At 33.7% G+C, this 24,135-nt stretch overlaps 1 protein-coding gene across 6 annotated transcripts in view; it reads right to left on the bottom strand.

Annotated features, from left to right (window-relative positions):
- LOC116344200 (cAMP-specific 3',5'-cyclic phosphodiesterase) overlaps window positions 1-24,135 on the bottom strand; it is a 142,305-nt gene that overhangs the window by 91,570 nt on the left and 26,600 nt on the right. For 2 of the 6 annotated variants that reach the window (XM_031772634.1, XM_031772635.1), the window contains exon 1: window positions 10,537-10,888. The exons of 1 other annotated variant lie outside the window; for it this stretch is intronic. The gene's annotated coding sequence lies outside the window, so the exon portion shown is untranslated. Of the gene's footprint in view, window positions 1-10,536; window positions 10,905-24,135 lie in introns of those variants that run through there. 3 more of the 6 variants (XM_031772636.1, XM_031772637.1, XM_031772639.1) reach the window with 3 other exon arrangements.

Genomic DNA, 24,135 nt, shown 5'->3' with positions numbered 1-24,135 from the left:
CCCACCCACCCAAATAAATTACAAAGATAAACAAACGATTCGGAATATTCGGAGCTTTCCATTCACAAAATAAAACAGCTGGTTTTTGCCCTTTTCATCGTAAAATCAACATAAATTTGAACATTTAAACCACTGTTGAGAAGGGTGCATGCATTAATGAAAAATCATAAACGGAACAATATTTATATCAACATCTCTTGCCACTTCTCTGCACCGTCGTCACAATTGAACATCGCTGAATTATTGAGCGCAACCAAATAACATGCCGAGATTGGATCTTTTGCAATAAAGCTCTACATAAGAGACGTTTTTTCGTTAAATATTCAAACAAATAAGAAGACATAAATTCTGTGCGCCGTATGCCAACTTTTTTTTTGCTCCACACAAAATCGCATATAATTTTCTCGTCAACGAAACAAAAGTAAGCTACAGCAGCAGATGTCGAACGAAAAAAGAAGAAGAAAAATCGCATCACATTTACCAAAATAAGTTTCTCATCATCAAATTGCATTGAATTGCTAATGTGCATATTTTTTCAAAATCAACGAAAGCAGCAAGAGACAAGAAAAATATATGTCATTTTCATGGATGAAATATTACTACCATGAATCCCTTGAGCGCCAACTTCGAAGAAGAAATATTCTTATGAATACACAAAATTTCAATGTCTTTGTTTCGTTTGCGCGCGCCTTATTATTCCACCAAACTTCCAGTTTCATATCTCTCTTGTGTGTCGTTGTTTCTTAGATTGTTCGTTTTTTTTTCTTCCTGAAACGCCTGCAGGGTAACGGATCACAAAATTGAACGATTTTCACCATTAAAAATGCTAATTTCTTCCAAATTGAAATTCTTTCAAAAAATACATTTATTTACGCATTGGAACTTCTGTTTTATCACAATTTTTTTGTTGTTGTGGAATTTATACAAAAGTATGTCTGGTTTATTACATATATGTGCACAAATTATGTATTACAAATAATAATTGCTTTCAAGAATAAATAAAGCAAAAGAAAGAAATTGCAAATTTTGAGAACAAAGAATGCTTTCAACATTTTGTTTTTCATTAAAATTATTATTCGTTTGAACTGTCATTTTATATAATTTTCATTCTTTTTTTTTCTACAAAATGGAAATTTTCTAATCAGTAGCAAGTCCACTTTCGACTAAAAGAGTGCTTAGAAAACTTTAAGGAGTCGAGCCACTGCAAATCTAACGTGTAATAGCTCATAAATGGGCCCCATGTCAATTCATTGTGCTTATAAACAATGCTGGGACGAGTGGGCGTAAATCAAATCACGAAACGTGCATCTAACGATATCACATACATCTAGAGCGCAGCCACACTGTGAGAGTTGATTGCCATTAAATGGTTAACGCATTAGATTTTATTGACTTTTTAGACTGTTTGTTCTTGTTCCCGCAGAAACCGCATTGGGTCAGCATTATCCATTTGTTCAAATGGAGTATATGTAATTCGAATGCTCGAACAAACATTTCAACCAGTTGTAAAGTTTAACATCAGAAACTCATTTCGAGAATCGGTTTAATTGCTTTCTTGTTGGTAAATAAATAAAATGCCAAAAACTTTGACGACACCTATTTTTCTTCTCACTCTCTCTCCTTCTCTTTTACTGTGTCTTTTCTGAAGATGCTTGATGTTCCAAATTAATTTATGTTCGAAGTACATTTTAACCGAACAGAAATTTAAATAATAAAACTCCCTACAGCAAAAGAACATCAAACCGACTATACTCGTTCAAATTGAACATGCTCTTTTGTAATGTGTGCGTTTTATTCTGCAACCAACACACAAGGGTAGAGCCAAAAAAAATTTCAACGTTAAATAACCTTGAACATGGCAAAAAATGATAACAACAGACGAAAATAATTCGAAGTGAAATCCTGCTTTTCTTCTGTTTTCCTAAGTTGAGTTGAGAGGCGAAAGAGTACAGAATAAAACGTGTGTATGGCACTTGAAAAATCGAATAATTCGTCTCTAATAGATGATTTTTGGTTGTGGATTTCACTCTCTCTCTCTCTCTCTCTCTCTCATTTAAACTGACATTGACACAATCATTATTGTTGGTTTAGCTCGACAACCACACAATTGATTTGGGGTTGAAATGTTCTCATCCCGTGAATGATTTAAGCCCAACATATATTCACATACGCATTTCTTGCATTTCTCGTTGTCATAGTAAAAAACCAATAACCCGAACACAAATTCCATATTTGACTCCAGCTGAGTGTAAATACACAACAATTTCTTGGGCTTAATCACAAAACATAAAAACGAAAATATGTGTGTTTGTACTGTAAAATCAGAAATTCTCCGCATAGATTTTGGTATTGAAATATAAACTTCCGAATGATATCCATCATTTTCATTGGATTTGTGTGTTGATGAGCTTAAATGTCGATATATGAGAAATGTGAACGCTTCAATAACATGATTGTTATCTGACACCCAATTCCATACGATTGCTTTTGATGTGTTCCACATTCACGAGGCCTATAGAACAGCTTTGAGAGTGAAACTGCTAACCTCCAAGGTCGAAATGTTCTCAATAGACACTTGATTTTGCTAAACACATTTTATGCCTCTGTATTTTGCTGCCGTTTTTTTTTTTTTTTTTGAATAAAACTCAGCAGTTTTGTGAAAAACGTCACTATTCATCGCACACATACACAAATATTTCAGACCATTTTCTAAATTGATGCATGAATATTTAGCCTCGAACGACACTTGAATCATTTTCCCTTTGTAATAATTTTAATTAAAACACACATTTTTTTCTCATTTGCACGCGCGCAAACGATTCACATCAGAGAAAGAGAGTGAGATAAAAGTTATGCGAGCATTGAGTGTGTGTAAAATGTGGTGGAGTTTGCCAAGAATATTGAATGTCAAGCAATACACTTGAGTCGTTAAGTCTTTTGATGAACAAAAAAAAACCATCAAGCCTACCTAGTTTATTTTCACTTCCTTTGATTTTAGAAACCACCATGGAGAAGAAGCGCGAACTCAAATAGTGATATATAAACAGTGAGTGCCTGGCATTCATGTGGCCTTGGCCGAATTGAGCCTAGCTTCTGTATTTATTTTCTAGAGCTTAAAATATATTCACCGAGCATTCGTGTTTTTACAACCAAAAATTTCAGCTCGAACGCGCACATTTTTCAATTGCAGTGTCACAGCGAACCGAAGAATCGCTTGAACGCTTTCGAATGAAAACTGCAATGGCCCGAAAACAGCAAGAATCTAGGTCCACTTCCTCCCACACACGAAGTGGAAGGAAGAATGCAAGAAACTAACACTGAACGAGACGGAATGGGAATGATAATGATACAGAAAATGAAAAAGAACGTTGATATTTGCATATTTTTTCTATCATGCTCCACATAGTGAAATATACTCATCCAATTACCTCATTCACTTGACAAATATATTTATTTTGAGCATCCTTTGTTATCACTCTTTAAATATTAAATTAAACTAAATAGAGGCCAAGTAAACTCAGTTGAAAACCATTAAAACGAGAGAAATTCACGAGAATGTGAACAATACTTGTCGCTCCGTTTTCAATTTAAGTCATAATAATAAATAAATTCAAAACTTTTCGTTGAATTGTTAAATGCTTTGTTTTTTACCAGGGTTTGTTCTCTCTTCTCTTCTTTTATTTAACATACGCTGATTTTTTAAAAAGTCAAGTACCCCCACGGAATGATTTTGTTGTTGTTGTTAGTACAATATATTTGAAACGGCACCATGCATTGCATCGCTTTTATAAATATTTATTGATGTTAAATAAGGTATAAAACATGCCCTTAACATTGGAACGGATCCACAAATGCCCACGCTCAAGCATCGATAAAAAAAATCGAACACGTTATTTCCTTTTTATTGAATATTAAATGAAGCATTAAATGCCATACATTATCTATGTGCGATACTAACATGCAAACCTCTAAACAGTACATATTTATACCTGTGTCATTGTTTGTGCGAATTCTACCGTAAGAATATACTTGAAATTATAATCAGGTTTCTGTCTCTCTTCAATCGACTGAATATTTTCCACCGAATGCGTTGGCCTGAATTTTCGAATTCGAAATGTCATTCATTTCATAACATTCATTAGATGACTGGACAAATCAATCACAATCAATTTCATTTCAATGAAATCGGATGTTAGATTTAAAAAAAAATGATTATTCGCTCGAACTTGTTTACTTCGAAATGAATGAAAATTGTTCGCTTTTGGAAAAGAATGTGTGATTCAGCACAATTTTTCAGGATTGTTGTGGTGTTCGACTTGGATGCAAACACTTTTTTTCGAATGAACACCAACTGTTTCGAACAATGGCATAATTGAATCAGAAGAAAAACGCTGTGATTATAATCAGCTGAATAAGCGATTGCTCAATAATCAGATGTGAAATTCATTGAATTGTGTCACTAAATGAAGAGACAACAATGTCAGTAGATATAGCTGTTGAGATGTAGAAAGTACGCTCTTCACACAGAACAATCAACAAATAACATCTTAAAAACACTTCACTTCTCGGACGGCTTGCTCATTTTGAATCGAACATCGCTTTCGACTCATTTCGCGGCAATTTTGTGAGTGCGCCCAACAAAATTAGAAAATGAGCCATCTAATTACGGCATTTTATTTAATTTCAGTTACAGACAATGACGAAATGCGTTAAATTGAGTCATCCTTTTCTATTTCAATTTTTGTATATGAATTGTAAATGTGAGGTATCAAATTCATAAGCGAGCAATGGTGGCACAACCATAAAATGGCAAGAGAATTTAATTTTCAAATAAATTACACAATATTCACCATTGTCAAACGATGTTTTACTCGCTTTCAATTGTGATTCAAATATCGCAAGCATATCGAGATCTAATGGTGCAGCATGCGAAAGAGAAGTAGAGAGATATAGCGAAATTCGGCGGTAAGCACACAATGTATCTATATAACGTCATTGGTAAAAGCGATTTAATTTATTCCGCAATTACTTTTCATTTTCCGTATTTATCTCATTCTGTTATGAATATTCATTTGCCACATTCAGTTTGGTACTTGTTTATCATCATCCACCATATAAATATAAATATATATAATTTACGGAGAGCTCCGGGCTAAGTGACAAAATCTCCGGGTACAAGGCAAATAGATGTGCAGATTTGTGTGATTTATTTTAAATCCTTGACACCCGACGGCCAAATTCAACGGGCTGAACCGTAAATAAACGGTGAGGGAACGCTACGCAAAAAATGATGGAATATTCCAAATAATGACGTGATTTTACTGGAGACTTTTAATCAGTTGCAGTTGCACTCAAGAACAATTACTCTGGATCATCATAAATTTTTCGAATTTCATTTTTGCCGCACACATTTATTTGACGCACATTCGATCGCTAGTTCAATCGAAAAGTTGCCCCGAAATTTTCGTTTTTTTTTTTTTCAATTCTCGTTCACCTCAATATTGAATTGAGTTTCAGAGAATCAACGATACGATGACGAGAGAGAAAAAAAGTTGTTAAATGTTTGCAAAGTGAATGACGATGAAAAGTTTTAATTATTATTTATATTGTGAATACAATAAACAGATGGCAATTTCTGAGAATTGAAGGTACACAGTATAAAAGTGTCAAGTGACAACTTTTTTTTGTTAGCATTACAGAATGGTGTAAAAAACACAATATAATTCTTTTTTTTTACGTAAAACCAACTGTTCACCATATTTAATTGAAGTGTTTTAGAAAATGTCCAGGTATAATAGAAATGCGTCAACGTTTGACATGGGGTGATAATGATACACATGAGGAAATTGGTGATGAATATGTCGTTTTCTGGAATTGCTCTGAATAGAAGAAATGAATGACAAATAGTCACATGCAAAATTTGAAATTCCAATGTTGTGTCACACATGCGAATGATACGGTAAAAAACTAAAACAGATTGATGACTTTAAGTTTTCAACACACCATGTGCGCGTTCTATTTTCAGTCAAAATGTGTGAAATGTTTGTCGTGAAATGTAATACCGAAATGTTCAAAAATGACTAAATCCCTCGTGATTTGTTTGCAATAAAATACTTTGTTTTTATCGTCGTGTGTTTGCATTGTCTCTGATTGCATTCTCTAAGTTGAACGATATAATTCTTTTTTTATTTGTCAGTTCCGTTCATCGACCACACATTCTCATTGTATGAAGTCATTTATACAAAAAATAATAACGCTTAATTGCACGGGTTACACACACAACGCAATTACATTTATTTTCATATTATTTTTATGGGCTTGCATACGTAAAACGATATACTATAATAATAGCATCGCATTTTATCGCTTATTCAAAATGCATCGCAAAAAGAAAAAATCGAGATAAAACCCAATGAAATTACGGTCTAATTATAATGTTCCAAAACGAAAATCCGATTGGCAAACAAAAAGGCGACTAACTGAAAAATAATAAAGTGAAAAATTCAATGTAAATAGCAACAAAAAATCACTATGTCAAATACGCAATTCGAAGTCTATGACGATTTATGATGGATAAGCACGTGACTGTAATGCGCGACATCACTAACCTATCCAAATGGAAAAAGGCAAACCGGCTGCTGAACACTTATCTCATGCAAAATGATGATTTGTTTTTTTCTGTCGTCTTTGTGACATGGTGTGAGATTGCCGCCAGCTAAACACAACCACATCCACAGAGTATGCTTGATTAAAACTTAGTGACGTCACATTTGACGTTTTCTTTCGCATTCTCTTTTGTGTGATAGGATTGCGTAACATTTTGGTTCGGCTCCATTGCATTTTCGTTGCGACGTTTACTTATTCAAACAAGAGAGTTTTTAAACATGATTTAACGATTTAAATTGGTCGTTTATCATCAACTGTCACAGTTAGATATTTTTCAAAAATAGATAAAGAAAGTGAAAGAGAGCGAGATAGACAGTGGGATCAGAGTCAGAGAGAGAGAAGGCATTGAAAAACGAATTAAGATACGATTTATAACAATGATAACGTTTCCTTGACTATAAAATTCGTTGAATTTTCGTTCAATGAAACTCAAATCTGTGGCGCTAACCCGGAACTATGGTGTAACTGATGATAAAGTCAACAATCGAAAGATTCAATGTAATCAGCGAATTCGTTAAGTGTTTAAGTGAATTAAATCAAACCAAAATAACGAAGGCAAACGTGTATCATCCCACGATGATTCCTTTCGAAACATCTCGTCTAATTAGCCAAAGTGAGCATGTGCTTCAGGCAGATCATGTGTCACATTTTTCCCCTTTTCTTTGAACATGCAAATATTTGTGTGCCAAAAAAAAATAATGTCGAGCTTTAGTCACAGTCTGAAATTGTTTTTTTGCATTCGTTGCTTTGTGATACACACTCATGCATTAGGTCTCATTATGTTACCCGTTACGTGACTCACATTGATTAGACAGGAATTGTAGTCGTATTTAGTGTTGTAAACAGAACGTGCGTTTTTTTGGTAGAGTCATAAAATGCCTGAAATATTTGCCAGATTATCCAGCAATAAATGCATTGAATAAAAAATGGAAAATAGATACGATTTTTGCACTAATGTGTGCACTCAAGCCCATCAGTATATATGTATAGCAGATGTTATAGTCGTTTCGATCGAACAATGGGGCTTCTTTTTCCGTTGCTCTACACTTTGAGAAAATTGGACTGTCAAAAGTGGCACACACGCGCGCAAAATATATGTGACAGCAAAAATTTTTCTCATGTAAATTTTATGTATGTAATTCATGCGATATTGGATTGGAGAGGCTTCTTTCTTTCCTCGTTTTTTCGTTCAGATCGAGATGCTCGGTCTTTCAACCACATGAAATATGACAATATAATATTGTCTAATCATGTACTTCGTTCAACATTTACTCCTTCTCTTCGTTTCGTGTCCATAATCGTCCGTTGGTCGTTTGTTTCGTGTCGTTTTTGTTACGAGCAAAAACATTTTTTTTTAAACGGACAGAGACAATATGTTTTCAGATGGATGCGACGATGGTTGTCTATTATGAAAAGAGTTGAGAGTCTGGGCGAACACACTTTATATTGTGCTCGCTGTTCGCATTTTTGTTCATTTGCCAAAAATAAATTAAATTCTGATATAATATATATTTCTTATTCAACTACGAAGCTCTGTTCATCATATTGTGTGTTCGTTCTCATTTCTCTGTAAGCGAAGCCAATTGGTCGGTGTGTATGAATATGTATATTGCTATACAATATTTCGAATGACTGTATTTTTTTTATTTATTAAAATGGATGTCATTTATACAATGAATGCTAGCGTTCATTTGTTCGACTTTTTATATTAATTTTTTACTTCTGAGCCTGTTGTTTACCGACACCACGATTTTTATTTTTATTTTCTTTCTCATACACTCACAGTCACTTCACTTTATTTTGGTTTTAGTACGATTGTTTTCGTATCGTTCGTTCTACAATAAAAAAAAGGCAATTGCAAAATGATGACGAAAATGAATAAAAATGGTTTTAATGATTTCGCGGGTACTCTGAAATGTTAGTCTTTTTTGAAGATTTCCATTCGATGTCGGTGACAAAGTTGATACGATGTGTTTGTGTTAATATTATACAGTGTTTGGTTTTGATGGTTTGATCACGAGGATACGAAATGTGCTTGACGTAAATATCGCGAGATTCGTGTGTTTGATAGAGGTGAGAGAAGTCAGTTTTATAGGTGAGAAATCGGAAATAAAAATGCTTATTAAAATATGTATTCAATTGTGTGTGTCACTGAGTTCTTTTCGGCTCATCACGTTGCGCAATATCATTTCAAACTTACTTCACATTGTTTTGTACATTCAAATTGTTGGAATTTTGATGAGTCGCAAAAAACTCGGTTCACTTTTGGTCATTTTAATATTGGTATTTGTTTCGGAACGCTGTGAATAATTTACAGCTGATTTATTGTTAATATAAAATATTGTGACAATTCAGTTTCCTTTTTTGTTGTTCTTTTAACGGTGTCGATGACGTCCATAACAAAGCTTCCAATTATACAGTCTATTTTCCTCAAAATTACATCAATTCTTTGTCGCGCACGCGAAACAATATTTAAGCCATTATTGAAATGTGCGAATTTTTCATCGCTATCAATTAAAACACAACAACTAATGCGGTGATTGTTTGTTTGGCATTAAAAACCATATATTTTTTGTTCTGTACCTTCGCTCGGGTTCATTCGAAATGGTTCAATGGGCTTTTGGCTCAATTTTCGAGTGTCACCACATTTTTCGTCACACAATTATTTCGTGGCTCTTTTTCCTCTGCCAACAATGTACACTGTACATAATGATTTCAATTATTTCCGATTTTTCGGTTTGCAAAATTTAAATCGCATTAAACAATAGTAGTGTACTTTTTCATTATCAGGTCGCAAAATGTGGTTGTCATACGAATTTAATGAATATTTTGTGTACACACTTATTTAAATAACATGACGCGGCTAACCGATTAAAATGGAGATTTAAAACCCGAAAAAAATCAACATTTACTCTGTGACATTTTATTCAAATACACACACTTAGAAAAATGCTTCTGGATTTCAGTGAGATACAAAAAAAAATTCTCGAGATAAAAACCTGTCGTTGAATTTTTTTTTTCCATCACTTGACACGCTTTAGATATTCTTTCTGTTCGGCAAGTGTACGTGGTTTGTATCATGCACAAAATGATACAAAACATCAAGACGAAGATTATTCGCGAAATATGAAACAATAAAACCCACACATAAGTTATCAATCGAAAAGATTCGGTCGGCGTTTATTTTTGATGTGAAATGTTCTTCTTTTTTCACATTTTTTTATTTTATACCAATGTTTGCACACTAGTTACAGTTTTCTATAGTTTTATTTGCTTTTTTGGCAATGATTTTATTGTCATTAAGAAAGAGGTCACAAGATTTAACTTAAAAAAAACGAATCTCAAGCTTTCATCAGTTTACACATTCCGTCTTGTATGACCCCCGGGATTTCTTATCAGTCTAACCGATGAACGTCGCTTTCAAAACAGAAAAAAAAAACATTTCCAATTTACCCTTTTCCATCAATCACTTTTCACGCGTTTTGTTTTTCTCTCGGTTTGTTTTTGCGTGCAATGTTTTTCGCTCTTTTTCGAATCAATCGGCAGGGTTTTTTGATTTGTTGTTATCACAACATTCGCATCTTCGTATGCTAGTGTTAACACTGAACAACAACAAACACCAATAAACTGTTCAACCAAATCCAATAATAAAAGATCGTCGGAGCAAACAACAATGGTTGGATTAATTTTCGGTTTTTTCGGATCTCTTCGGCGAAACTTCGAACGTGTGAAAAACATTTTGTCGAGAAAACCAATTTTAAATTCATACACACCAATTTCAGATGGCACAGAGAAATACGAGAATGAAAACGTTGAGAACAAAGTGAAAAAAATGGAGCAAAAAGAACTTCGTTTAAAAAAATTATTAACCTGAAACTTGAATTTTTGACCAAAAAAGTGTACGGTCCTCCTCCACCGTACTGCCTTTTTTCGAAAAAGAATTTCTCTTTTTTTTTCTGCAGAAAAAAATTCAATTTCCTCACACTTCACATGAAACTTCACGGTTTCGAATCACTTTTGCTTCCGATTAAAATTCACCAATATTTTTTCTTTTTTTTACTGCACTTGCTTTTCTGCACAGATGCAGTGCGTATGAAATTTTTCCACTTGAATTTCAAAATATAATAATATGAAACTGTAGCTATTGTTGAGGCTGTTTAACTGGATAATCTTGAATATCCGTTGAACATTCAACAACAACAATTTGAATAGCTTATAGAGAGATAGAGACCGACGACAATGAAAAAAAGAAACACACAACAAAAAACTGAACTGTAAACTCAATATTTATCTATGAATGAATTGTGGATATATTTATCGATGAGACCGTGCACGTGGTGTACACAAGAACGTAACATTTAAGACTGAATGGCGAACATGATTCACGCAAACATACCGAATTTGTCGGGCTGCATAGTTATGAACACATACATCGAGAAAGAGACTTTTCGTGTGTGATAATTCGGTGTCGCTGGTTGGCGGCGCAACTGTGTATTGTACGCGGCACACGTTCAGTCGCAACGCAAATGCCGCTTCCGATTACTGTTGGAGGCGCACACAGCATGAAATCCATAAACAAAAAGAAAACAACAACATTGTGAAACGCGCGCATCAAACACAAGGCGCACAACAATCGATTCGCCTGAATAAAATGTAACACACACTCTGCAGAGACGAGAAGAGAAAGTGGTCGCTTGAATGAGAAAAATTGTGCCAATAATGTGTGGAAAAAGTATAAGCTCTTAGATGCAAGTGAGAGAAAAAAAACACACCAAAACTTGCAGCTGAAATGCATCGTTGTAACAGTAACATAAAGAATGAAAACTTTTCTCTTTAAAATGTCGAACCGTTGGATTATGCGCTTACCGCTTTTTTCGTGTTTCATCTGGATTTGATGGTAATTTTAAGCGGGAAAATTGAGTGGCAAAAGAAATATCAAACAATCAACATGCAATGCAAAAACCAAAAACTCTTATTTCATGTTGCACGAACGGATAAACTTTGTCAAAGAAAAAGAACGAAAAAAAAACGTTTTCTTTTTAGAATCGAATGTAAAGTCGATTACAATGTAAAATGCATATGAACTTCCACTTTTGAAGGGACTTTGGTTCGTTACACAAAAACAGTATGTTACATTGTTGTTCCAACGCGCTCTCGAACTTTTTCTAATGCAATTTTCAAATGGAAACTTGGACGAATGTTTCAATCAGTTCATCAAAAATTGCTTACCTTTCACCACTCAATCTTTGATTTGATGCCATGTTTATATGGTAAAGTTTTGCAAAAATAGAAATGAAATCATATACATATGAATTAATAAAGTTGAAAAGTATACATTTCAAATGCAGCCAATACCCCATCTTTCTCGTTTTCAGCCCTCCCCCCACCTTAGCCGTTTTGATAACATAAAACCGAGAATAAGTAAACATTGAATGTGCTTGCAGCAGCGTCAGCATCAATGGAACGAAATATCTTTCATATTTTTTTCGGAACTTGTTTGATTTGGTAAAATGCAAAAGCTGTCGAGTATATGAACACTGCGTTAATCATTGAATAATGAAATAAGCTTGCTGCTGTGCGTTTTCTTTCTTTATGAGCTCACCCAACCGTACCTCACCCTCTCTTTCTCTCGCTTTTTAATTTCGTCTCGCTCGCACTATCTCGATTGTAAAACGGCACACAAAATTAGATGCAGTTTGATCAACTTTTATGAAATGTAATATCTGTAGCAGCAAGCATTCGGACAATTTATTCACTTTGCTTGTTTTTCAAATGTTTTCATTTTTCGGATGAAATGTATTCGCATCGCAGTGAAATGGTGAGTAGTAATGGGTCAATATATACATATACGGTAAAAGACAGCTGTTTTTTTCCTCTCTCCACAGTCTCAACATTATTTTCCATGTCAATATTGTGTTCAACGCTGATTCTCTTTCCCTTTTTTGCATGTTGATTCTTTTGTAACTTGGTTTGTAATCAGAAACTCAAAACAACTAATTTTGTGAATGAAAAAAAATCTAACCCATTCGCCTTGTTTTGTTTGATACTTGTTGGTTACCACACCGCTGGCTATTTATCTTTGAACTCTAAACAAAAAAAGGAAAAACATTAAACGAACTGATATTTTTTTTTGCGGCCAATTTATTTGCAAGAACAACGTACACTTGTCATTGATGAAACGACAACATTTCTCATTCAATATTTGAAAGAGTGCATGTAAAAAATTTGATACGCTCATTTGCAAACGATTGCAGCGAAACAATGATTATTCAAGTTTTATGAGTGAGTTTTAGCCCTTCTATAACCAAGTTGGTTAAACCAATCGCCAGTGAAATTTCCAGGTTTTCGTGTCGGTTCTTTACTTCAACAATTTGGAGTTCTTTTTTTTGTTAAATTTAAGTATCGCAAACAAATGACTTTGAAAGTATCGAGTAAAACATTTATAGAATGTAGAATATAATACTGGGCAATATATTTGACGCAAGAAAAAAAGTAAAAATTCCATTAAAAAAAATGCGATAACCACAGTAATGCCCGGAATTTTTCGTTACAATGTCATAAAACAATTTGCGAGAAGACGAAAAACGACCACGTGAAATAAATCGCAACGATGTTTGTTGCGGTTAGTGTGAATTCGGTTGAACTTCAGTCTTTGGTATACACTTTCATATTTATGGCAACGGTTCATTGCCAATGAATGTGTGTGTAAACTGTAAATGCATTGACAATAAACAAAAACAAATGTATGGCATGACTATACATGGTTACCGACAATCATTTTTATCAACCCACACAATTTTGACAACGGCGACGTTCATAAGCCGATCGTCTCGCTCGATTATAAAGAGTATAGAGATTTGACGGCGCACCTCAAATATTGTTCAATATGTGAAAGTACATCGAATGAGCGTCAAAATCTTCAGACAACTCGTCATTTGATTTATACAACCCAATTAATTCCCTATTGTTGGTTTTATGAGCGAATGGGCGGTTTAGCATCGGAATTAACTCTTCAAAATGCATCTCATAGTTTTTTTTTTAGCTTCGATTTTGTTCGACAATAAATTTAACAATGCCAACACATCATTGCTTTTAATATGCCTTAAATTGTGATTGATTGTTTTTGTTTTGTGTATAAAATATTTAAGAAAAGGTGGTGATGTGACCAAAAAGAATTCAAACCAGATCTGTTTACTGAAAAAAAAAAAACAAATTTATTGCGCACACACGGTGCCGGCGACGTTTTCATGTACATTTTAAAAATGTTCTCATTAATGTTCTGTAAATATTTGTCGGCGTTCGATAATTTGTAAATCGATTTATATTTAGCCAAAATACCCCGATGTTGCTTGTGGTTGGCATTTAAAAAGCATTTTGTTGACTCAAATATTTCTTTAGATTTTGACGTGATGCCCCATAACAAATATGTAAAATGAGCCAATGAATCTTGTGGTTTTTACGAAAACAGTTCAATAGAGACGTGAAATAGCGATATACATATACAATTTGAAAGTGATTCAAAACACACATGAAACGTTTAAATGTTTCACACTGATTGCTTTCTTGGCACATAAACAAACACATGATCGACAGATGGTTTATACTATATTGTAAATGACATCAAAATTCCAATATGACACACTTTTTGATGATCATCGAATTGATGTTGTAAATAATAACTCTTTACTGTGCGTGTTTTTTCTCTCTGGCAAGAAAATAACATACATTAGAAAAATACATTTTGATGCAGCTCATTTGAATATACGCAAACTTAAGCAGAAACGTGCTCACTTTTATTTTTTAGAGTGATGTGATCTTTGAAAATTCCATTTATTCTACAACAGCGCACGAAGTGAACGAAAGAGACAATTTCATCGCTACAGCATCGCATTTGCAATGTAAAAATTTACACAAAACTTCTGAGAAGCTGCTTCTTTTATGCAATTCACAGAGATGCGATTCACTTATGCAAAGAAACGACTGATTGAAATTGTCTTGTTGAATATTCTCTTACATAATAGAGATTCACACAGAATTTGATAGTAACGAAGACAAATAATGTAAGAAGATTGACAGAACTATGCCGGTTTTAACGTCCTCTTTTTACATTCCTTTCTTTTCTTGAGTTTCATTCATTTGATGAAATACACACATTGTAAGGTAAGAACATGAAATACTGCATAATTTGTTCATTCTACAGCGAAACGTATTCACATCATTACTCTCAATCGCTGTTGAAGTATCGGGATTCACTAGTTCCAAAATTGCATAAAATCGACGACTGACAAGAAAATATATTGAAAATAGCTTTGCTTCATGTACTTGCTTTTTCGACTCTTTTTTTCTTTCAAAAATACTATAAATTCTTTTGGAATCTTGAAAATATTTCTCAGTAAAGTAGAATAAATGATGAATATTTCTTATTTCCAAGTAAAAGAACATTGATTTCTTCGAAAAAGGGAGCTTTTACGTTCTTTTCACTCAATTATGCTCTTTTCAGAATTGAAAAATGCATTCCATTGAAGCGTTCATGTGTTAATTCAATTTACAAGGATCTTCTTTTGTATAGGTGTTGCGAAGTACATTTCTATTAAAATTTATTTGAGATTTTAATTTATGTATTTATACGTTTAATAAAGTATTTGAAATGATGTATGCGACACGTGTAAATCAATATGCTTAAAATACTGTCGAATCGAGAAGTAGCCACATTTCGTCATTTCGTGTAGTTAAAGTATTAATACAAAAAAGAAGCACATTTTTCGCTCTGTTGTTAAAATGTGCAAAAATTGTGTTGAAAATAAATGGTTGCTATGAAGTCGTTCACTTGGTTGGCACGGCCAATGTTATTTGAGGTTTAAAAATCTCTTCGCCCGTCGCTTTCGCTCCCTGTCGATCTAATCTTCTTATTCGTCGAGCGAAAAAAAATCCTAATGCTTCTTTATTTCTCACACTTTGGCTTTGTATATTTCTGGCGAGTCGAATTGTGGTTTCGAGTTTGTGTGTGTTGCATCATTTTTCATGTTTTCTCAATCTCGTTCATTCCTATCCGTATGAATGGTTCGTTTGAGCATGGTAAAATTGTTAGCTTGTCTACGAGACGTTTATCGTATAAATTGAATGCAAAAGGTTATTTTTCTCATCGACATTGACCCAAGTACGCACACACACACACACACACACACATCAGGTGTTCCATACCTAAGTTTGCATCAAAACGCTTATTCTGGCGCGATTCGAAGAAAATGAAAATAAGTGTGAAATTAATGATATTCATTTACGCGTGCTTTTGAATGCAAACGGTGAATTTCTTCAATACATTAGCGACGCCAATTCAACATTCACTTGCACGAAATAGACAACCACCTCATTTCTCCGGAGATACATCTAAATGAGAAATTATGAACGACTGTTAAAATAAATTGAGTTTTTTTATGTCTTCATTATAGCACAGGAATACAGTATACAATGTGTTTTTTTCGCACATGCAAATCAAACGCGACAGAGTAGAGTAGTTTTTTTATAGTTAAAATGGCTGTGATTTTAGTTTTAGAACTGCAATTTTCAGGTTATTCTCCACTCTCGTTGTTGTTTGTTTTTATCGTTATTTTTTATGGGGTCGAATTATGGTTCCATGGTCCATTTACAGAATGATATCCGTTGCACGAATTTCCCACTGACACTTTGATCAAATCACTTTCATTTCCGGCGAACGCATTGCCCGAACAACAATTTTATGGACATGCTTTATTATTGTACACGGAAATACGGAGGAATGCACAGATACTTTGGTGGTAATGGACACGCATACACACAAAATAGAATCGAATTGATAGAATTTAAACGTGTTGACGATGCCATTTAAAGGGCTTTCGGTCAACTCCTACTTACATTTGACTTTTTGACAAAAGCTCTACTACTGGCGCCATCTCTTTACACGAAGTCTAAGTAATAGATTTTTTTGTGTATTTCTCAAGTTTGAGATAAACCGCACATTGAATTGCGTTGAATTGTAATTTAATAAATTGTTCATTTTTTTTTTTAAAAACATTTAAGTAATAAATAATTTTTAAAATGATATTGAATTTAAAATACAATAGAATAAAATAAAATAAACTAAAAACAAAGAGAGAGAAAACAGTGGAATGACAACAATCAATGTTGTCACTCACACGAACTTTTTTCTACACGAACAGCATTAGAATGACAAAAACCGAAATGAAGTGCACATGTATTTGAACAATATTGATCGCTCACATTGAGCGTCTCTACATACATACACAGTGCGCATAAGCGAACGAATCAACGTTAAGAATTTTGAACATGTGATTCAATGAGAGCAATGTTATTCGCAAAAATACATGGGCATTTCACTTTGGTTTATGTCATCGCATATACCGGCTGTCAACGATGAGCATGTAAACAAATTGTCATTTTGTATGATGCTATGTTTTGAGATTTCATATTAAATTAAATTTTTTTCATCAAAAAAATTGCTAAGTGTGCTCGATTAATTTTAAGTGAAATTTGCAATCAAATTTTAAATGCTACGAAATTTCAAGTCGAAAGAAATATTGCTCTACGCTGTGTGTATATTTTTATTTAATTTTTTTGTAATGAAGAGAAGACCGAATAAAAAGGCGTTTCATATGACGTAGATTGGCGGCAGTAAACCATAAATATGTATATAATAACTGTTGTGACTTCTATAATTCTTCTCTTTGATTTCGTTGACATTTTTTATTACCAGTTATTAAATTACAATTCAACGCAACTAAATATGTATGTGAATATGCGATTTCTCTCAAACTTAAGAAATACACAAAAACTTTTATTACTTCAACTTCGTGTAAAGAGATGGCGCCACGTTGAGCGGAGTTCGGCACAATAACACAGAAGCCCATATGACGCAAGTCAGGGTTGCTTTCGGTTGAGTGAGCAACACGTTATTATGTCACTTTTGTGGTCAAGTAGTTCTTATTTACTCTTTCGATCATCTCCAATCGCATTTCAACTTCTTTTCACTATCCTCTTCCCATCTGGGCTATTAAACTGTTGACCACATCGCCGCACTGCTGGCGTTTTGTGCGACAATTTCTTGAAATATTTGCTGGAAAATTATTAATAGTTGAGTGGAGGAGCCAATGGGTCATTCTCAATGTGCTCTGTCTGTATGCATGAATGGAATCGTTTATATTCACACGGATATTCAGGTCAATCGCATGGGTCGATGCTTAATATAAATTGAAAATGATGTTCAATTTCCTCTATTTTGCATTTCACATACCGAAAAATATCTCTATGAATCGAGTCATTTATTATTCAAATCGGCTTTGAAATGCACAATAACCGTCGGCAAATGCAGTTTGCATCGAAATGTGTGTTATTCGACGTAAAATATAAGGCTAATTCATGGATTGATAGAGTGCTAAAGTGGATGGCATTTTGTACGGTCAATCGTCAATAAAAATTACGCATTGCAGAAGGTCAAGGTGCATTCAAGCGCACAAACTCACAACAGAACCAAATCTATTCACAAACAATAAAAAAACACCTGACCATACACACGCGCTTCGAATTAAACGAAAATCCTTTAAAACGATTGAGAGATTCAATCTGGATTTAATTCACTGATTCTTTTGACGTTCGGTATTCATGTGAAAATGTTTATGCTCGAATCGCACGAACATGACATTTTTCTGTGGTTACCAAGATTTATGGATAATCGGTATCGATCGGATATACGTAACAAACTTCGTTAACAAAAAAAAAAAAAACAATTTCAAAATAGAAAAAGAAATTGCAAATCAGATATGATGGAATATTCGTTACGCCGCAAAAATTGGATCGATAAAGGTGGCCCAGGAAAGCAGTAACGTATATGCAAATCGGTGTTACTATACAATTTGGTTCGACTCCGTTTGCATGTAAATGACATAGCACCATTGTTCCGTTGTCAAGTAGCGGCGGCTGTATGTGCTTCCGATTCGAATGTATGTTACATAAATATAATACTACTACGACGTTGTCGATAAGATCGTTAAACGCGCTACTGAATGCAATCTCTTCGTTCCTGATTTATGGCTAATGCGTGTATGTTCGAATTAGGTTTTCGATTTGTCTAATTCATAAGCAAATTGTAATATATAGTGTATTATGCACAAAATTTGTGCCAAACATTTATATTTATTATTTCGTTGGCAATGTTTGTCTATACACACTCAACTCATGTGAGATAATGTGATTTTCGAAGATATATATATGTCGATGTGTTGATTACCTGTTTGAGTCCGGCTCGGCCTAGCCCAGACCACACACATGCACACCGATGCACATAGATTACAAATCACAATTGTGAACTTACCTGGAAAGAGAGAGATAAGAGAATAGGATTAATTTCATCGTAATATATGAATTAGTTAACGGCTGGAAGAATTGAGCAAAGCGACTGGGCGAAAGAATGAGCACGTTCCTTTAAGACAATTATCGCATACATTTAATCACATTTGAATGGTCATTGATGTCCAATTAGAAGTGCGCCCCCGTCAAATCTAATTCCAGAAACATTTATACCCATTTAAATTGTCACTTTGAGCATATTGCACAGCGTGTGCGTGAATTTACATCAAAAGCAATTATTTCAAAATTAATTACATTGCTTGTGTACGTATTAACGCACATTACTTTCATCTAATCCACAGATTAAGTAGTTGATGAGATTCAGTCATATTAGTTTCGAAAACGGTGTATGAACAATCAATGAGCTTATTAACCGCAACCATACGCAATTAATTTCATACCGGACGACAATGTTAAGCCACCGTATAATATGTTCGCTTCACGACTCAGTGCAGCTTTTTTTTGCTGCCATAACAAAAAACTCTTTTCGATTTTCCAAAATGATTCACAATTGCATTGTGACCGCGTAACTGTTATGTAATTTCATTTTGCAGTTCTTTCACTCGATTGTTTGAGCTTTTATAAGGGCGTATTATTTTCGCTTTATCACACGGATAACAAAGAAGAAAATCATAATTCTTACGTAAGACCAAGTTTGCCAACATAAAAAAACGAACCCAAACGGTCAATTATCACTTTTCTGGCTTCAAACCAAACTACCAACTTTCGGCTCATTCAATTGTTATTATGAAAAGACAGCATTTCATTTTTTTTTGTTTGGATTTTTCCATTTTCTGTTTTGAATCCATTTTCGTTAAATATTTTTCGTCATTTCAACGTTAACATAATATTGCAAGTCACGTTTCTGTCAACAGTTTTTATAATGGGCATGCAAAAGGAAGAATTTAAACGCATTTATGAGGATTGAGATGAACTGCTTATATTTTTTTCTATGGAATTGTTGTAAACATCGGTGTTTTTTTGGGGAATGTGAACACATTTATTGCCATGTTAATATAGGCATGTCTCTTTTTTACTGGTCGGTGGTTTCTCTGTTGACAAGAGCACATAATGCAGTGGCAATCACAATAAACTCTAGTGATTTGAAGAAACGAGAGAAAAAAATTCGTCATTCCGCAATTCGTTCAATACAAAAAAGAAATGGTTTGCTGAATTCAATTAACATCATTTATCATTCATGGCAGACGACTAAAAAATTCAAATAACAAAAAAAAAAAAACTAGGGATATAAGGGACCTTGACAGTTGACACCTTGTTCTCATACACGAAAATTGTAAATCAAATGACATTACAAAAAGTGGACACGCTTCGATTCATGCACACATATAAAATGTCAACACAACGTCACAATGCACATATTTTGAGATTGGAAAAAAGAGTGAGCGTGAACAGGTCTAGAAGCAGAAGTCTATAGAGAGAGAACGAGAGAGGGAGAGAGTGAAAGGTGTGGCGAAAGATTTAGAAGACGCAGTTTTTCTTGGAATAAAAAAGAAACGAAAATGGGACCAACCATGTATGAAGTTCATACTATGAACATGTAATTCCCAGACGCCCATCAAGACGTCATTCTTTACGAACCAATTTTTATTGACGCCAAACGTGAAATCGTTCCAAGGACGACTTCCATTGGCTGTAATTAAAGAAAAGTTTCGTAAACAACCATTCACAACGGCATCAAAGATTCAAAATGCTTTGTAAGACATTCATTCAATTGCATCGTTTATTCATGTGAACAAAATATTGCTTGCGTAAACAATCTACATGATGCTAAATGCTTCATAATTTAGGCAAAAACAAAGTCGTCAAACTGCGTGCTTGAATTACTTATGCTTCATAAAATGTCACAGTCGTGCACAAGTGATGCATCGTTGAAATTTTATAGTTGCGATAGCATTCTGACAATATTTGTTGATGACATCGAGATAAAAATCTTTTAATGGTTATCTTTTATACAGCCAATACACGTTCATTCAATCGGAAATTGATTATTGCGCACATTAATTTGAAATCTCATAAAAGAGATTGAAAAACCGTTTTACTTCGTATACTCAAATCGATTTTTGACTGAGTTCACATATGGAAGTCATCATATGGTTATTTTTACATTTTCAGTTGCTTGAACTTTAAAGAGCAAATGCTGAACACACACACAACATCAAACAAACCATTAAGCAAATGTTTATGGCATGTTCGTGAAATGTTCTTTAGAAAAAATCAAAAAAAGAGGCAAAGTTTTCATCTCAAGTAATATCTCACAAAAATTGACAACTTTCCAAACAACATAAATTTTCCTTCGCAAATTAATAAATATCATTTATCGATTAGTTCTCTGATGCTGCTGGTGAGTTGAAGTTAGATTTATGGGTTTGTTCTCTCTAGCACGTGAACTGTTCATTGCATAGTTAAACCGAGTATAATCAAGGGGGAAACCACCGCACTTCTAGTACTAACTATTTTGGTCCAATATTGAAATAATAGTTCAATATTTATCTAATTTGCACTAATGCGCCTCTCATTTCTTCTAATATTTTTAGTTGGGAACTTTTTCAAACAAAATGACAATTCATATTTGCTCTTCCCATTGTAAAAGGTGCACTGAATTTAATCTCACAACGGAAATAAATATAAAATCCAATTATCCACACCTAATTTATAAATTTATGAAAATAAAAAATAAAAAACGAGAAATAATTGCAGACAGATGATTTTTTCGTGAATTCCAGTTGCTTTCAATTCCTGTTCAACACGATTCTAATTTCTCCTAATATTTCTAGTATCGTTCTAATTTTACCTAATAAATTATGGTGGTTCACACACACATCAATTATGTAATTGGACAATATGAAATAGATTTATCCATTTATTCATTCGAGTAACTGACCTATTCGCCAAACAAACCGTTAAACCAAACATTCGACTGTTTTATATATCATTTCATATGTGCATATCATATACAAAAATGGATTCATTGTATTTGATAATAAAATAATAGTATAAACAAATTTGATATATTTAGACACGTTTTTTAGTCATCTTTTTTAGGTGAAAATCGAATGGTTTTTTCTTCAACATTTGAGATAAAGAAAATTCCTTTTGAGTTCTATCTCCCTATTATAGATGTTTGCCATTAGAGAACTCTAAGAATATTGAAAATTACATAAGCTATTTTGAGCGTATGGGTGCCAGTGTTTTACGTTTTATAATTCCATATCAGTGTAAAAATACGTGCGTTAATCAATTGGCTGGGGTTAAAGTTTCTCAGCTCAGTGATTCCAAGGCCGATCGTATGATCGATGCGGAATTGATGCGGTGGTCAATGTGAATTAACTAATTGAGGGTCGATGATCAACTTCCATCAGAATGCTTTTATGTATTCGCACGTAGCAATTTTTTTTCTAATTTCGCGCGCGTATTTTTCATACCGTTTCAGTCGGACAATAGCGCCAATGTTTTTTCATGACCATGATAAGCATATAACAATAGATTTTAACTTTGAACTCAATTTTTATATTGGTTGGATAATAGCCGGTATGTTCGAGAAAATAGCCATAAAACATCCCCGTTCAATCAATTACCGTATGAGTTTATCGATTTGAGGCGCTCGTTGTCCTCGATTTTGAATCGTAGCAAAACGCGCAAATTTCTAATTCAATCACGCCACATGTTTGGTTTCTTTTGATGAAGCATCTCAATTTATTCGAATGGAATTCATATAAAAGAGCCAATGTCAACCTTTTTCAAACACCAGAGACGAGTTAAAATTTCGAATGGAATCAGTATTCTAGTGAACACTTTTCCATGATTTCATTTTGGAAAACCCAATTTAATGCATAAATGTTTGAATGAATTTCAAGCTTCGTGCAAACAATTGTTGTCTGGTGTGTGAGGCGCTTTTGTTTGATATTCAATTTATACTACGAAATTCGTCATTAAATTCAATGGAATCCACGCACGCACACAGCCCACAGTTGTAATTTACAACTTTTTATTGAGTTCAATGACAAAAAGGGGTAGTACGCTGATTCATAATTTCAATTAAAAATTGATTTTTGTTTTTGTATCGTATGCAATAAATGTTTCTGCTGATAATTAGCTTTATCGTGTGAATGCGATGCGAATTTTACCATTTTGCGATATATTTTCATTCAATTCAACCGAATTCATGTCGATTCAATGCAAAAAACTGAAACAAAAATTGAATTGACGTCATCCTATATGTCTGTACAATGTACATCAACGTCATTCCGATAAAAACTCACATGGACGATGACACAAAAAATTCAATTTAAGTAACTTTTTCGCAAAGTATTAATGCGCACATCTCATGATCAATTGCTTTTATTTCTTGTCTCATGTTCCAACGAACGATTTCTTATTGTGATAATGTTGCATGAAACGAGATAAGCTACTTTTAGTCACCATTTTTTCTCATGACTTGAAGATAAATGCTTTTGAAATATAATTTCGTCGATAATTTTGACGGATTATAGTGATTTGAATTAACCACACACACAAAACGACTATTTGTCAACATTGCAATAAATCATACGCTGATTTTCCTTGCCAACCATTCTGAAGCTATTTACATGAAGGACACCAGCGCAGATGAAAAATGAAATTGTTAAAGGATTTTTTTTTTACCACATTTGAGTATTCTAAATAATATAATTCATCTGAGTGTCGCGTCGGATTTCTCAAAAAAATGTTACACGAAGAAATCACCTCAAAATGGAAAATTACCAATCAGAGCGTCACTTTTTCTCTGGACTACTTTTGCTATGAGAGGTGGTAAATGTAAGAGTTTACACGAGAAAGCAATTTGCGCTGGACGTGCTATGCATTTTAATCAGCACGATGAAATGAAAACACTTTATTATCGTTGCTATTTAGTGGTACTTAAATGCTTCATAATCACAAGCTATCAAAGAAAACGATTTCTTAAAAGGTATTTCATATTAAATGATTTTTGAACGTTCAAAGTTTTTCGAATTAAAGTGTCTCATTTTTCACAGATTCGCAGATTCTAGAATATTTTTTTTATTTGCAAAT

Source organism: Contarinia nasturtii, unplaced genomic scaffold, assembly GCF_009176525.2.
Source record: "Contarinia nasturtii isolate CC-2019 unplaced genomic scaffold, AAFC_CNas_1.1 Cnas_scaffold_1037, whole genome shotgun sequence".
Taxonomy (NCBI): Eukaryota; Metazoa; Arthropoda; class Insecta; order Diptera; family Cecidomyiidae; genus Contarinia; species Contarinia nasturtii.
The sequence above is the reverse complement of the archived record's forward strand: the minus strand, read 5'-3'. Positions and strand labels throughout refer to the sequence as shown.